This window comes from Spermophilus citellus, assembly GCF_964194105.1.
Source record: "Spermophilus citellus genome assembly, chromosome: 5".
Taxonomy (NCBI): domain Eukaryota; kingdom Metazoa; phylum Chordata; class Mammalia; order Rodentia; family Sciuridae; genus Spermophilus; species Spermophilus citellus.
This window is the reverse complement of record NC_138186.1, coordinates 169428944-169446693: the sequence shown is the minus strand read 5'-3', so window position 1 is coordinate 169446693 and position 17750 is coordinate 169428944. Positions and strand designations below refer to the sequence as shown.

Here is a 17750-nt window from a genome sequence, read left to right as displayed (position 1 = left end):
TGTTGTCCTGTTAGGTACTTTGCATATGTTCTGGACACGGTGCACAGTGGTATTAATTAATAGAATAAGAGTGCTGACAAATCTGTTAGTAGTTAGCTTTTAGTACAATTCATCAGATGACTATCATTTACCTACAAATGCTTCAAGGAGGGAGAAATTAAAATTTCAACTCAGCAGATCTTCAGGCAGGAGAAAGATCTTTGGTTGTGAATGAACCTAATTTACTTATCTGATTTTAGACCCCATGTCTTTTGTGGCATGGATGAAAACAGTCACAAACTATAGCTCCATGGTAAGTGCAACTTTTGTAGAGACTTGCTTTGGCCAACAACACAGGTAGAGAAGAAATCCTTTCAACCTGGAAGAAACGACTTGGGCAGTGACACTGTTTCTTAGAGTCAGAACCCACCCTGCCTTTCCCCCTTCCCTTCCTCTCCATCAGATTTATTCACAGGTGCATAGGAATGTCATGAACTGGGTGGGGGTGGGGGCGCTCCGTGCAGTCTTGAAGTCCCTGGGCCTCTCCTTTAACCTCTTAGGCACCACTTTACTTAGCTTTATGGCTCGCAGCTGCTCACTGGGATTCAGCCTCTCTGACTGGACAGTACAAATGTGCACCTCAGCTCTCATCACTCACTCACCCACAGACCCTGGACCAACTTTCTGGCTCCTACTCCTTCCCCTGACCTGGCCCTGTAGAGGATACCACCCTGACTGCCCTGCCCATCTGGCTGGAAGCTCCTTCCTCTTTGACCCTTACCCAGAGGGCTCGGGTCCCAAGGCCCTGTATGGAGCCACTGAGCAGGTTGCCTGGGGCCTTGGCTGTATCATCCCTGTGGGACGTGTCCAGTGGTTATGGACGGACTGAACATCACACACACACACACACACACACACACAAACACACACCGCACACACAGGATTTAAAGTTGAAATATTCATAATATTCAAGATTTTGCTTTGTTTTCTGACCAGTTATCCTTTCTGACTTTCTTGATGTGTACATTTAACAAAGTTTTGTGAAGAAAAAGTGAGATTTTGTCAAAGATATGTGAACAGTGGGATAGTTCGGCGATTTTTCCCTAGAGCATCTCATAAAGAGAACCTTTTGCAGTGTATGGGTTCAACAGAAGCTTTCACCTTTTTCCCTCTGGGTTAATGAAATTTACATGGTATATAAAATCTTATCTTTCTCTGGGAGCCATACTTAAAAATACCAAACATCAATTCTTACATGATTTACATGAAGAATAGAAAACAATTATTAAACACATCAAATAGGCATAAGTTGCCTCTTTTCAGGGGAATTAGAAAATCCAATACTTTTCTTTAAAATTTCAGTTAGATGTATGAGAAACCTTCCTGAGGCACGGATATTCCGCGTTAGAAGGACAAAGGCACCATCTGTGAAGGGGTCCCCTCCCCCTCCAGCAACCCTCACCTGAGGGCAGAAACTGGCTCCTGGGCACTGACCCTCAGGCAGGGTGGAGCTGGGAGGGGAGCAGAGGTGGGTGGAGCTAAGTGCCTCCCCTCCTGCACAGCGCCACCCACAGGGGCCCCAGGTAAGTGACTGGTCCTGTGTGCCTGTGAGGTGTCCCCCACAAGAGCACGTGCCAGACAGCGCAAGAAGCTTTGGAGGGGAAATGATTGGGCTGCGGGAGCCTTAACCCAATGGGCGAATTAAGCCCTCATGGGATCAACCGAGTGGTGACTGGAGGCAGGTGGGGTGTGGCTGGAGGAGGTGGGCATTGGGGCGTGGAGTCTCTCTCTGGAGGTGGGCATTGGGGGGTGGAGTCTCTCTCTGCCCTCCGACGGCCACGTGAGCTGCGGAGCCCCGAAAAGTGGAGCCGGCCTCCTCTGGACTGAGACCTCCGGACGGTGAGCCCCTCAATAAACTCTTCCTCCTCTAACTTGTCCTGCCGTCTCCAGTCCAGCTCGCTGCTGTCCCCCTCGCACACAGAAGCCTGGCGCAGCCCTGAAGGCGGCCCCGTGGTCGCTCCTGGTGGCGCCGTGTGCCAGCGGGTGTGCGGAAGTCTGGGGGTGGGGGTGGAGGCCGAGGGGAGCGCGGGGGTGTCCAGGGGCCGGCTGCCCCCAGCACCAGTGTGTTAGGGACGGGACCAAGGAGAGACGCTGGGTCTCGGGGCGCCTCGGGTGTGGTCCTAGAGTCCCTGGCCACCGCAGGTGCCCCGGGAACTGGTGATCGCTTGGGCAGTCTACACCTTGGGGCCTCTTCTAAAGCGAGTCCTCGAACCCAGAGAGGAGGCAGGCGCCGTGGGAAGGCCGAGGTAGAAGGCCGCCCACTTCGGGAAGCAGGAGGGTCTGCTGGCCGCCCGGGCTGTGTTTGCACAGAATTCCCTCCTGACAAGTCTGGGAAGAGAACCCGTCCTGCCTGGACAGGTCTCTCAGCCGTTATTTCATTCGTTTGTCACTAAAACCCACAGAGAAGATGCTACTAGGCTCAGTTTATAAATGAGGAAAATGCTCAGAAAGAACAAGTGACTTGTTTAAAGTGACTTATTCTAGGCGGCGGGATTTGGAACTGTGATTTGAAAACCTTGGAGTCTGTTTAACATCTGAATCTACCACACGCTCCTGCTGACCGCTAGGTCAACTGTCAGGGACACAGGCACAGGCAGATGCCATTTTGCTTCTAGGAAACTCGCCTCTATGGACAGAAATCAAAAACCAATCCGTGAGCACACACAGAGGAAGGGTGAGCAAGAAAGGATGGCTGCGAGGAATGCGGGACGGCCCTCCTGGGAGCTTTCGCACGAGGAGAGCCTTCTTGGAAGTCTAAACATCCCATTCGGTGGCAATACGGGAGACTGAGAATAACGTCAGGGGATCTCAAAGGAACCAAGACTGCGCCGGTCCCTGGTGTGGGCTGAAAGTGGGCTGCGTGGTGGGAGGCCACCCGCAGGCACCCGTGGACAGGCCCAGTGTGTGTGCTGGCAGAAGAGGCGTCCTGTCCTAAGACCCAGATGGCCGAGGAACCCAGCTCAACTCGCTCTTCCCTCTGTCTCTACTCCAGCCCCTTAACAGACCCTCGCTGTACAGCTAATCCAGATCTCGTGCCTGGGACGCAAATTCTCCTCCACTCCAATGACACCGTCACAAGTTACAGACTCAAAGTAGCATCAACATTGGTTACAGATTGAATCAAACAACCTAATCAATATTTGTCCCTCTACGAAAAGCGAGTGGTGAGTTGTGGAATCAGTTGGATTAATTTGCCATTGCTCACTTGTTGCTGGGTGTGGTGGCTCATGCCTATAATCCCAGCTGCTTGGGAGGCTGAGGCAGGAGGAACACAGGTTCAAAGGCCAACCTCAGCAACTTAATGAGGCCCTAAGCAACTTGGCAAGACTCTGTTTAAAAATGAAAAATAAAAAGGGCTAGGGATGTGGCTCAGTGGTAAAGCACCTCTGTGTTTAACTCCTGGTACCAAAAAACAAAACAAAGAAAACCAGTCTGTTGAGACAAAGACTCACCATTGTTCCTTTATTCCATTGCACACAAAAATATTTATTAATTTAGGAAAATACTTCATATAAGATATATAATAATAATATATTCTTAAATGATAGGAACATGAAATTTTGATCACAAATCCAACTATAGAGTAAAATTAATTCTAATGCTAGTCCACAGAGTCATAAAACATGTTCTTTTTCAAGTAACTAAGAAGGAAATAGGATTTCAATTGTATTAGAGCATTGGTGAGACCACCTTCTGCAGCCACCCCTCAAGGCACATTCTTTATTTAGGTGATCAGTGACAGGCACCAGGGATCTCAACCGCATGAAAGTGCACATGTGTGACGACAGGATTTAATAAACCTGAAAATCTATCCTGCATCTTTTCCTTCATGTCCAGCAGGGCAGTGGTGGCAGGCATGCACCAGGTCTTCCTAATGGCCTGGCTCAGGACACTCAACCAAACATGTAGGATAGCCTGTTAGACTCAGCAGTATGAGCCATTTTGTGTCAAATTTCTTTAGAGAAAGTTTTCAAGACAAAATAGGTTTAAAAGTGATTAATCTGTGACCTTCAACCAGAGCAATTTATGGTGCTTCAGTCTCCTTTTATATGACCTATCTTAGGAGAACAGAAATGTGGCTTTAGAGACAGTAGCTGAGATGACAGAGAGAATGCTCTAACGCAGTTTGTCTTAGAAAAGAAGTATTGTATTTGAATAATGCTACAGTTGGCCTTACATTCATTCTCAACAAAAGTTTAGCATTTTTTGTTCTGCTCAAGAAGAAGGAAAAAACAGCTGTATTTTCTCCCTATTTAATAACTAGTCAAACAGACATTGGTAGAAAATGTTCACAGAGAAAATATTCACTAAGAAATTTATTTACAGAAGATTGTTTCTATCAAAAAAGTAAAGTTAATGCAAACCAGGATGGAGGCAATCCCAACATAATCTTATAAAACAATTATGTGACCAAAAATTATAGTGTCAGACAGAAGAGATGAAACACCACCACCATTGACACCCTACCATTCAACTGACCAACCAGACAAGAGATATCATGCATTTAGGGTTAATCAAATTCACCATGCTAACTAATCATAGGAAATGTACACACATTATGTATCTCAAAAACCTTCTGTCTATGATTCATTGACTGTTCAATGCCCTTTTCAGGAGAGATGGCGAATACTTGGGGCCATTTGCTTTACCTCCTCTCACTGCCTTCTCAGTCTGTATAGCAGACATGCTTAATTGATCATGGCCCTTTATTCATCCGAGAGCCAGCAAAGACTCAGAATTCCTTACAACATCCAACTCATCCATCAGAGTTAGCCAGTGAGATGAAGTTCATTTGCATTTGGGTTAGACTGAATCTTCTTCAACTAGTTAGCAGACAAGTATGGAGTGCTCCAAGAACACTACACACTACACCCTACACATTACACACAGGATACTCAACTCAGTTTCCCTTGTCACAGAGATTAATGTCCAAAAGGCGAAAGAAGCAAGAAAAACACAAACATGCATAAATAAATCACAATTATGGGCAAGGAAATGGGTACCAGGGGGCCAGCTCAGGATGGAACTGGAATGAATGAAGAAGGGCAGTGCTGGGACATCCACTTGGAGGTCAAAGTACATTTTGGTTTGAGGAAAAGGCGATAATAGGTGTGCTTTGGCAGATGGAAGGAGACCAGCTGCTGCACTTTAACATTACTGAGCCCTGACATTTGTACAGCACTCTGTGTGGTACTTTCCATCATAGCTCCCAAGCTCCTTGCAGCCTCTGTTGCCCTGATGAAAGTGGAATCCATATTTTCAGATAAGTAAGCGCTTGGACATGAGTCATGTAACAGGTAATCCATGGAAAAGCAGAGTCTCCAGGTTTTCCCAAGGCCCCTCTTTTGTAAGTGAAATTTGACAATAGGAAAATACCAAATCAAACTACAGATTGGCTTGCCAGGGGAAGAACTTTAAAAGGAAACTATACTTAAAGCACTCCCTTGGAGAACAGGAAGGAAACTTTAGAAAATTAAACACAAATCTCTATAATATAGATGCCAAAACCTTTGAAAATTAGAACATTTTCCAGAAAGATATACAATAGGAGGTGCACAATATTTCTGATGATTTCACCAGCTCTGGCAAGCTGTTATATTTCAGGCATATCATTTTCTTACTGGTTTATAGATACCAACACAGATGAAGACTGACAGGGTTGTAACATGGAAAAAAAAAACCTATTGGAATAGAGGAATTTGGAAGCAGATGTCTCATATTCTAGAAGTAAGAGAGAACCACAGTTCTGAGATATAAACTTCCTCATCACAAAGATGATCTCCTCATGATCAAATGATTCAGTGACTGCAACTAGCCTGACTCTGATTCAGAGCCTTTGGAGCTGATTTTCACAGGGAAGAATTTTGAAAAGTTTAGAGATTCAAGCTGGAAAAACTTTAGAAAGTTGTAAGCAGGGCTTAATGGATAATTCTGGTAGGAGCACAGAAACAAGAAGGCCGACAGGACTGTGGACAATAAAGATGGGGCTCATGAGTTTCAGAGAAGGAAGACTCTTCTGGAAATTGAACTAAAGTTTTATTCTGGAAAAGTTTTCTATATTTTGCCCATGTCCTAAGACTTTCTGTGAGGCTGAATTTAAAGATGATGGACTAATTAATTGGTCAGATGAAATTTTAAGGCAGTATAGCGTTCACACAGCAGCAAGGATATTGCTGGAGCTTTTTGCTAAGTTTACTGTGATTATCTGGAGCAGAAAGCAAAGCAGAAAGACTAAAACAACTTGCAGTTTGGCCAGAAAAGTGAAGGTAAAAAGAGGGCTAAGGAAGGCATGGTTATTAAAGACATTATAGTCACCAAAGAGATGCTAAGAACTTTACCCAGAGACAATAAGAGAGATGGCTTGAAGGGATCTCAGGAATTAGCAAGACCTTGCCCATAATAGGTTCAAGGCTGCAAAAGTAAAAATTCCTTTGAGAAGAGATCATGGCACCCAATTTGCAGAGCGGGGCCTAGAAAATTGTTCTACTGTCCTCAGGTACTCAGAAGCTGGTGCCATGGTCTCAGGAAGTTTGGCCACTTCTTTTTATTTTATTTACTAATTTATTTTTTTGGTACCAGGGATTGAACCCAGGGGTGCTCAACTACTGAGCCTCATATCCAACCTTTTAATATATTTTATTTAGAGTCAGGGTCTTTCTAAGTTGCTTAACGCCTCCCTAAGTTGCTAAGGCTGGCTTTGAACTTGTGATCCTCCTGCCTCAGCCTACCAAGCTGCTGGGACTTCAGGAATGCATCACTTCACTCAGCTGGCTACTTCTTGAGATGGTAGCAGACCTTGATATCAATCACATGGTATTGGCTCTACAGGAATGCAAGACGCTGGAGTTAGGGGTTCATGAAGACTTCTACCTTCAAAGGAAGGCCTGAGAGGCCAGGCAAGGTGTAACAGGGTTAAAGTTCCTGTAAGCAGCACCTGTGTGTGATGTATAAAAATTTGAGAAGAAAGCAGATGTTGCAATTCCAAGACTTAAGAGATGCCAGTAATACTCCTGTTTGCTGAATCGAGTAGAGAAAAGTTAAGAGAGAGGCCATGTGGGCTGAAACAAGCAAGGCCATAGGAGCAGAGCCACACAAATCCTTTGGAGGGAACATCACAATGCCTGTGCCCCAGTTGCTGAACATGGTGTTACAGGATTTATTTCAGCTGGATTTTGGTATTGCTTTGGTCCCATTCCTTTTTTCTATGCCTCTATTTCTCTTTTGTGGAATGGAACATTTACCATGTGCCATTATTTATTGGATATATGTAATTTGTCTTTGATTTTTACAGGGGAAAGCATCCAAGAGTTTTCTTTGAGTCTTAGATGAGACTTTGGACTTGCAATTTGGGGCAGTTCTGAAACTGTTAAGACTAATGGGGACTCCTGGAAATGGACTAAATGTAATGTACACTGTGAGATGGGCATGAAATTTAGGGGGTCAGGGGCAGAGGGCTACAGTTTAGATATCAGGTACCCCTCAAAATTCATATGTGAGACAATGCAAGACTCAGAGGTGAAATGATTACAGATTATGAGAGTCAAAACCTAATCGGTAGATTAACCTACTGATATGAATTAACTGGGTAATAACTGTGGGCAGGTAGTGTGTGCCTTTAGGGTTTATATTTTGTCCTGATGACCAGAGCTCTCTCTCTGCTTCCTAGGGGCCATGTCCTGAGCTGCTTTTCCCCACCATGGTCTGCTGCCACAATGTATTGCCTCACGGGAGGCCAAGAGCTATGGAGTCAAACTACCATGGACTGAGATCTCTGAAACCATGAGCCAAAACAAACTTTTCTTTTTCTAATTTGTTCTTGTCAAGACTTTTGGTCACAGCAATGCAAAGCTGACTAAAACCATCTATTTGTCCATTTCCATTTCCCCCCATCTCCTCCTCCGCCCCTTCTCCCGCCCGGCTCCTCCCTGCCTGACTACCTGGCCGCTACATTTCTTGTTCCTCCTTCCTCCCGTGCTCCCTTCACTCCTCCCTTCCTCCTCTCCCCTTTCCCTTCCCTTCTGACTGCTTGGGTTGTCACCTGAATGCAGACTTGCCTCTGAGAGCCCATGTAAGCTAAGCACCTGCACATTAGAAGACCGTTGTGGGCCTGGGGCACCCTATCACTGCAGCCGAGGGGCCTCCAGACTCGCCAGGCCCCAGCAGAACCCCACACCTGGGCAGGTAGTGTTTTGGTGGTGAAGCTGAGTCCAGGCTTCTGCTGGCACCTGCTTTCTTGGTCAGGGATATTTCTGGAATGATCGTAAGTGCACGGCCCATCCTGACCACCAGCCACAGGCTGCTCCCTCTTCCTCGTGGAGCTTGGGGTTTGCAGAGGGTGGCTGTGAGTGGGGTGGCACAAACAGCCAGGGCAGGGAAGGGCTCACTTCACATAGTCTGCAGAGTGGCTGATTCTGTTTGTCCTAAATCACTGTTTGCCCATGTCCACATGTACTGCAGGTCCAGTGTCTGCAGGCGCCTTCTCTAACGCTGGCTTCATGCCAGTTGCAGCCAGGAGGGAAGCAAGGACTTGTCTGCATGCGGTACCTGAGTGCTTGGCATTCCTATTGCAGCCGGTGGGCAGAGGAGGCTCCTGCTGTGCAAGGTCCTAGCTCAGAGAGGGCACACAGAGTCCATGCTGTGGCCAGCTATAACTATCTCTGCTCATGGGTAAGAGCAGATGAGTGATGGATGGTGTCAGCCAAGGGTGGAGGGAGGGAGGTGGCAATGCCCTTGAAAGAGGAGAACCAGGGGGTGGTCTGGTTCCCCTCATGGGTTTGGATCCTTCTGTACAGGAACTAAGGCAGGTGCAGACGGGCAGCTTCCTGGATCACACTACACTGCAGGGCTCTTTGTGGATGGCTATCAGTTCTACCACATGCTCACTGCCCCCCTCATATCCCAGTCCTCGGATAGATGCACGGAGCACAGAAGATGTAGGTACGGATGGTGTCAGGAAGGGAATAGGGTACAGAGGGGAAAGCCCAAGTAGGAAGGAGGGTGACAGACTTTCCCCGAGGAGCCTTGGTAATGTACAAGGGGCAGGGAAAGTTGGGGCTCACCTGCCTGCATTATGTGTGCGGTCACTACAATGCCGCACTAGCCTAGCGAGTGGACTCCCAGATATTTCAGCCTGCAAAGTAGCCAATCGGCATGTCTCACAGAGCTGACGCCAGGGTCCACATCAACGCAGGGAACAACGGTGCAGCATGCACAGGGTGGGCGGGCAGCTGGATGGGCTTCCTATCTGGCCCTCCTGGGACTATCCAGGCTCTCTAAGGGTGTGGCCAGGAGACTGGCAAGTACCAGGCAGGGGGTTGTGGGATAGTGAGTGGATGGTGGGATTGGGGAAAGTTCGTGGGCGAGGTGAGGAGGCATGAAAACCCAGCCGTGGCGGGGCATGCAGAGAGCTGCTGGCAGGAAGGGACTGGCCCCTGGGTGCCCCTGTCACGGGCTTGCTCGCCTGTGCCCCAGGGAGTGCACACAGCTCCTCCACAGCAGCGCAGCCTGGCTGGGAGCCCTGGAGGGTCTCTGTCTCTGATATGGCGGGGCTGTTGCCCTCCCTGGTCTCCTCAGTGGGCCCTGCCTGTTACAGCAATACTGGCCTCTCTGCAGGCCATGTCCACGCCACATCATTTCTGCCTTCCAGATGTCTCTCACCAGGTGGCTTCTCCTGGGAGGGGGGATGGCGCGCTCCACCTATTTCCATCTCCTCCCCAAATACTGTCTTTCAGAGCTGATTGAAGGTCTACCTGCTCCAGAGAGGCTTTTTGAGAGCTTTGAGTACCTGATAACCTTCTGGACTCTTCCTCCCTAACTCCAAGTGCACTTGCATCCACTGTCCTGCCGTTCCCTCCCATCCCACCTTCCTGCCTTGCTTCTTATGCTGGGTTTCTGGATGTGAAGGCGGAGAGTGCTCTGGTGTTCCCAACAGCAAGCAGCAGATGTATGGACACTGGCAAGTGTGCCCTAAGCACGGTGGAGAGATGGGGCAACCTATTCTAAGGGGCATATCTCCTGACCTAAAGGATACAGTTATTTATGGGAGTATGAAGATCAAAAATTATTCATTAAATGCTTTTTCCTGAAGGAGTGCTATGCAGTAAAGAAGATTCCTATTTATAAAATTCTTTTTAAAAAGTGAGGTGACAGGAATATTACGCACACAGACATAGATTCTTCTTTGCAAGAGCTTTCACCAAAGGCAGCTGGCTACTGAAGTGGCCATCTGAAAGGAAATGGGGGCCCGAGGAGTCCTTTCCATGCTGCCATGTCCATGATGGTGCCACCACACTGGCCACTTTCATCATTTGTTCTGATGCAAGCTTGTCCAGATGCAAGCTTCTGGGTAATTTCACTATCAGGTCACAACCAAACCAGATTCCAAACTGCTGCAGCCCAGTGGGAACTTTTGGACTAGACACTGACCTCTCGGGTCACCTCAAGATAGTTCTGGGCATGGAGTCTGGGGTCCTTGACAGGGAAAGTGAGCGCTTTGCTTGTCCGTCTTCTCCTGCTTAAGAAACACCCTCTTGGAGCTATAGAAAGCTCTCTCCCAACACCACTTAGTGACTATGGGGTTCCCATTCACAAGTCTCAAGACTGACAAACGGCCAGAAAGACGGTTCTTGGCTCTTCGCACTGTGTGTGCCCAGGGGCGAGCTCCTCAGGGGCTGGCTGTGTCTAGCCCGAGGCGGCTCCTTGCCAACCCACAGGGATGACTGGCTAGCACACTGCCAGGTGCAGCAGAGCGCCCCAGAAGCCGGAGCTTCGCTCCTAGAAGAGGACTGCCGTGTTGTCCGCTGGGACCCGGGGTCAGCACAGGTTGGTGCAGCAGAGTGCTTACTGTTTGTACAGAGCCACAGAGCAGGAGCCTACGTTCTCTGAATTAGCTTCCCCTTCCCTCTTTTTCCAGTTCTTGGGAGAAAGAAAACAATCATTTGGAAAATTTAATTTCTATGGAGTCTTATAATTTTGGATTTTTAAATAGTACATTTCAAACCATCTACAGTGGAAAAAGGAATGTATGACTAGTCTCATTCCATGGCCCTTAGGACACGTCCTCCTGTCCACAGGTAGGCGGAGTGTCCCTGTCTGCTTTTACTCCAACAGAAAGACTTTTCTAGTTTATGCTAAAATTTTACTTTGGAGAAAAACATAAAAAACAATTTTGTCTGTTCATTTATTTCTCTAGTCACAACAAGAGTGTTAAACAATATGACTGTACTTTTTCCTTGAAAAGGAATTATTTGGTATAAAGCCAGTTTTCTAATCATACCACAGTGCCAGTAAATTGATGCACTCTCTTAATTCATTTGTCACAAACAAGCTACCAACCTAATTTTGAACTAATTGATTAATTGATGCACCAAATGTGTTTCCACTGTGTTCCAGAGACTCTTCTATGTCTACATTTGTTACCTTTTTTTTTTTGCTTTAAAGACTGGCCGGCTTAAAAATGTCTTTCAGAGCTTATCTGCTACCACCAGCGTTATCCATTTTAATAATTTTATTACACAGATTAAAAACACCCTCTGGGCTTAGGGACCCTGGCTGCACTCTCTGAAAGTCCTTCCATTGTTCTTACTTGGAGAAGTCATTGCTTGAAGAACTAGTCAAATTCTTGGGTGGGCATGGGCTTCTGTCAAGATGACGGAGACAGAAGATGTAGGTACGGATGGTCAGGAAGGGAATAGGGTACAGAGGGGAAAGCTCAAGTAGGAAGGAGGGCGACAGACTTGCCCAGAGGAGCCTTGGTAATGTACAAAGTAGTTCCCTTGTTACCTAACACCAGCATTAGGGGCAGCAAGCAAATTACCTTTTGTCTCTCTGTATTTAGGCACAGCACCCAGCGTGGCTACATTTCCACACTCTGAACTTAAGCTCGTTTGAGACCTCGTTGTGTTTTTTTGCAATCACTGTCTCTGCATGATCTCTAAGCAGAAGTTAATTTTTAAAGGCTTAATTAGTGTGCTGTTTTTCTAAGCTGAAATTAGTTTTTCAACTTAGATATATCTTATTAGCTTAGCGGCATCTGTCTTATTTTCTTATTATCGAGATCTATGGCTGCTTCTGTCAGTTTAGTGGGAGGCTGTGTGAGCAACAGGGAAGCTGCAGGACTGTGGCCATGTCTATGGCCAAGGGATGGAGACCCATGTTGGCCAGTCTGTTTGCAAAAGCATATGACACTCGGGGTGTAAATGGACAGTGTTGGAGGACCTGGATGTTAAAGCATGGCCACTTCAGTCAGGGTAAGGCCACTTGGGCTACTGCCAGCAGAGCTCAGAACACAGCCTCTAATGATGGGTGGGCTGACAGCACCATCTGGTTTGTGAAGGCAGGCAGGCTAGTGAGTTACGTACTGGGTGTGTCTCAACTTCTACCTCATTAGAGCAACGGAAGTCATGTTTTTACACGCCACAGAAAACTAGCATGGAATCTTGCATGACTTAGTATGATTTTTTCATCCAGTTGGTTATTTAAATCAAAAGGAAGTGAACTTTTTTTTTTTTTTTAAGAGTTTATCACTACCTCATGTCTTTGTGGAGGCTACGGCCAGGTACTGCCCAGACCCTGTTCAGAATGGAGGTTCTCATCCTCCAGCACTGGAGTGGAGCCTGCTGATGGCTGGGTCCTTACTGGGAACTGCCCTTTACGTCAGATGGAGCTGACATGCTCAAGGTCACGCCCATCCTTAGGCAGCCTGCCTGCAAGGATGGGCTGGGCTGATGTGTCTGCACAAGGACCAGCTTCTTAACAGCTGGGGTTGCCCGGGGCCTGAAAGGCAGTGCCACTCACTTGCCCAGTCCTGTTTCTGTCCTTCTGTTTTCCCCCACAGCTCTATTAAGGTATAATTGACAAGTAATAATTGTACATTTATGGTGTACAATGTGATATTCTGACAGATGCACACATTGCGAGATGATTAAATCACGATAACTAAAAGATCCATCCTCACCTCTGCATAGACTTGATCTATAGATTAAATCTGTACAAATTCAATCTATATATTTATATTTCATTAATATGTAATTTAGATTTAACATATAGATTGAATCTATAGATTAAAGATCAGCAATGTTGACGATTTTAAATATATATATTGTTATTAACCATAGTCGCCATGCTGTTCCATAGAACTCCAGAACTATTCATCCCATCTGACTGAAATTTTGTACCCTGAGACCAACATCTCCCACTTCCTGCTCCCCTCAAGCCTGAATCCGAGGCCTTGGGCAGTGCCATCTACTCTCTGCTCCCAACAGTTTGGCTTTTTAATATCTCTCATGTGAGATCATGCAGTATCTGTCTTTCCATCTCTGACTTGTTTCACTTAACGTATGTTTTCTAAATTTATCCATGTTGTCACAAATGACAAGATTTCCTCCTTTTTAATGACCAAGTACTATTCTACTGTGTGTATATATCACATTTTCTTTATCCACCCATCCATTGATGGACAATGATGTTGATTCCGTGTCGAGGCTGTTGTGAATAGTGCTGCAGAGAACGTGGAATGCGGTATTTCTTTTCCACACATGTACACAACAGAAGTGGGATTGCTGGAGAATACAATTTTTTTAATAACACTCAACAACAAAAATATATTTATAGAACATTTAAATTCTATTTATTAAACATGTGAGTCTTCATTTAGCATAATGCATGTCTATTTTAACTTTCTGAGCATCCTGAGACTGTTTCCCATAATGGCTGTAGTAATGTACATTCCCTCCAACAGAGAACAAGGCCCCCTCTCCTCCACATCCTCACCAACACTGGTTACCCTTTATCTTCTTGATGAGTCATTTTAACAGGTGTAGGTGATATCTCATTGTGATTTTAATTTGCATTTCCATGATTACTGATGCTGAATAATTTTTTATTTACCTGTTGATCTCTCATTCATACATCTTCTTGTGAGATATGTCTATTCAGGTCTTTAGTCTTTTTTTAAAAAAACTGTTATTTTTCCTATTGAGTTGTGTGAGTTGCTTGCATATTTTGGATGTTGATCTCTTATCAGATACGTAGGTCACAAATATTTTCCTCATTCCCTAGTTTATCTCCACTCTGTAGAAAGAAACTTTGTAGTTAGATGTAATCCTGTTTGTCTATTTTTGCTTTTGTTGTCTGTGATTTGGGAGTTATACCCCAAAATCACTAACAAGACCAATGTCATTAAGCTCTTCCTATACTAGTTTTATAGTTTCAGGTCTTATATTTAAGTCCTTAATTCATATTGTGTTGATTTTTACCCCATTTTGGGGTAGGGTCCAATTTCCTTCTTCTGCATGTGGATACCCAGTTTTCCCAGTACTGTCCTTTCCCCATCAAGTGTATTTGGCACCTTTGTTGAAGGTCAATTGACCGTAAATGCGTGGATTTACTTCTGGGCTCTCCGTTCTATTCCATTGGTCTACATGTCCATTTTTATGCCAGTTCCCTGCTATTCGGAAGATCGTATTTCTGTGATATAATTTGAAGTCAGTTAGGGTGACACCTCTGGTTTTCTTTGGCTATTTTAATTGATTCTTAATATTCTTTTGTTTAACTGCTTTTCCCCTATGTGATAAATATAAACCACACCTACTAGTTTTTAGTAAAATCTAATTGATAATTACTAAGGCAAGGTTGTTCTAGATACTGGGTCAAATATTACAGTCTCATTTACTTTTCCTTTTCAGGTTCCAGAATGGTTAACTTTGTGGCATTCTGATATAACTTCAACTCTACATGAGTTTTCAAAAGTAACACGTTTAATGTTATAGTCAAGTCTCTTAATTACTTGGGATGCAGGCAGCTTGGACCTATCAATACAGAAATATTAATATTTATAAGTGTTTTCTCATCTGGCATTAATGTCTGCTTCTGCAGAATCTACATTATTTTCCAATAGTTCGAATTTATTTTCTTGATTTTTCTTCCTAGGGGGATTGGACAAGTGCCTGGGCTCTTTCTGGAGGCTATCAATTCTACCACATGCTCACTATTTGTGAACTGACATCAGGGCTGAGTCTGAGGACCACTCTCCTGGGTAAAGAGGCATTGCGTGTAAAAGCTGATGGAGAGGGCTTCGTGAGGCGAACGTTGTTATTAGGTAGATGGAGCATCCCTTTTCCTTCCTGCACCCCCCACCCCAGGCCCTCATACGGGCTCCATCTGCAGCAGAAGACACACAGTGGACTTTGCCTACACTGGGAGTTCCTTCCAGGTGTAATATCCTGCTAGATTCTGCGCATCTGGTAGCAGGGAGAAAATGGTGCCCTGACTTGGAATGGAGCTCATATTCTAGTGAGGGAGACAGCGAGGCAATCTGATTTCAAATAGTGATGTGTTTTGTGGAGCAAAATAAATCAAAGTAAGATATGGAGCTCACAGGGGAGAAGGGGGATGTGCCTCTTTGCGAGGTGCTTAGGGAAGCCCTCTTTGGGAAGGGTGTGTGCACAGACCCATGGCGAAGAGCTGGAGGAAGCGTGCTCCAGGCAGAGAGGAGAGAAAGTGTGAAGGCCTCCGACAGGAAGGTCTCTTTGTGCTTTCAAGGCACAGATCAGGTGGGCAGGTGGCTGAGCTGGGAAGGTTGGCATGGCCAGAAGACCAGACACCGGTGCACAGGATGCAGATTTTGTTTTAAGTCAATGAGGAGCCATTGGAGGTATTCAAGAAGGGAATGGTGTGGAAAAGTACTTCTGGATATTGGATAGGGAAGACATTTTTATGTTTTTGAGAATTAAAAGTAGAATCAAGAAGAGGAACTAGGAGGCTGCTATGGAAGTTCAGCCAAGGGAAAGGGGGCTGGGAGGTCTGCGCTGGGACAGTGGGCTGTGGACCTCTTCAGGGTGCATTCTGAAAGCAGGGTCAGTGGGACCTGTGGATGGACTGACCATGTCCTGTGAGAACCAGAGAAAGATACAGGATGACCTTGAGTGTTTGGGCAGGCGAGGAAGCAACAAGTGAAGAAGAGTGGCAGTTGTGTAATTACAAGCATGGTTGGGGCTGGACGTACAAGTTTGGGGCACAGTCATCTGTGTATAAAATGGTTTAAAACCATGAAGTAGAGTAGGGTTTCCCCACAGAACCGGCACTGTGGACGCGCCATGCTGCATGGGTCTTGGGGTGGGCTGTCCTGGGCTCTGTGGGATCCTGAGCAGCTTCCATGCTCTGACCCTCTAATGCCTACAGCATCTCCCAAGTTGTGATGAAAGTGTCTCTGTGTCTTCGTGTGTTGCCCAGTGGCCCCTACAGGGCAAGTCTGCGCCCCGTTGAGGACTGCTGCACCACACACACCTTGAGAGATCACCCTGGCCCCGTCCTTGTCCCTGTGGGCACAGACGGAGGCAGGGAGGACGAGGAGGAGCCACATGGGGCTGTGGCAGTGGCCAGGCCTGGGGAACTGAGAGGCCACGGAAGAGGTGGCCTGGGAAGCCCTGGCCCTGGCTGGGGCAGCTGAGGGCTTGAGTGGGAGGGCGAAGGACTCAGCCTGGGCTTGGGAAGGTGGGGGCCATCTGCGGCTCCTGGCCATGTCACGAGGGGAATGAGAGAGAGGAATGGGCTGTGGAGGGAATGGGCCCGGGGCTGAGGAGTGGACGCACACAGCACTGGCAGCCTTCAGGGAGCTCAGCAGAAGAGAGAAGCTGAGAAGAGGCGCGGTCACCACCATGGGATGTGGAGGTGAAGAGGAATCCATTTCTAACAAGAGAAAAGCAGGAGAAAGTGGAATAATTATAGAAATTCAGCTCTTGAGCAGGCAGAGGGGTTGGAATTCGGTACAGCTAGAGGGGCTGGCTTTAGAGAAGGGCACAGAGATTCCTGCGTCCATCCTGAGAGGAAGGAAAGGGAGGGAGTACATAGGCACAGATAGAGGCCAGCCGGGAAGATGTGTGAAGCTGTGGTTTCCCTAATGTGACATTTTGTTTTCTTAGGAAAATAAGCAAATTTATTAGCAAAGATGGAGGAATTAATCTCATTTAAGACAGTGCAAATATGAATTCTCTAGGGATGTGTAAAAATGATTGCTTATTTGAGATTCATGTTCAGGGGATTTGCTGTGTCCCAGGTGTGTCTGCAGCTGGCTTCTCTGTTACCTGGCTCCTTGTCTGGAATCTGACACCCACTTAGACCTCCATCCCCACCCCTATTCTCTGCTCTTAGGGCCAAGCTCCTGTTGGGGTGGGTGAAGTGACTAAGCCAGTCTGCCTGGAGCTTGGTTAGCCTTTTGGACATCACACCTACAAGTCTGGGACAGTGTCCCCAAACCTGCGGGGTCCTGTGTCCTCCACCACCAGGCCCCATGGCTCCCCAGCACAGTGTCTCTTATACTTGGGCCCAGACCCCAGTGCTAGCAGAGCTCAACTGAAGTTTTGAGTGAAAATTGGGGCAATTCACTCACAAAGCCGTGTTAGTGGAATTCTCCTGGTTATTTCAAAGCTCCTCATGGAGAGTAATTCTGTAGATAGGCAAATACAAATGGCCATTGTTTTTATATGGATTATTGAATGATTCAATTAGTTCAAATTGAAAGCAAGCAGATTGAATATTGTAAAGTGGCAGTGCTAGTTAATGACAGCAGAACCTTAAATAATAGGTGGTTTTATTCTTGGAAGATGTTTCCCTAAGTATAAATAATTAATATAAATTGGACAGCAAATGGAGGGAGAATATAGCAGTGTTGCCAGGCATGACAGTGTTTCCCATTATTATGAGGTTGTGTTGTG

The 17750-nt window shown here is 46.3% G+C and overlaps 2 protein-coding genes across 2 annotated transcripts in view; one reads left to right on the top strand and one right to left on the bottom strand.

Moving 5' to 3' along the window:
- PACRG (parkin coregulated) overlaps window positions 1–17750 on the bottom strand; it is a gene marked incomplete at its 5' end in the record, with an annotated part of 515654 nt that overhangs the window by 56999 nt on the left and 440905 nt on the right. The gene's annotated exons all lie outside the window — the stretch shown is intronic.
- Window positions 1–17750, top strand: part of LOC308649896 (uncharacterized protein) — a 60303-nt gene that overhangs the window by 11162 nt on the left and 31391 nt on the right. The gene's annotated exons all lie outside the window — the stretch shown is intronic.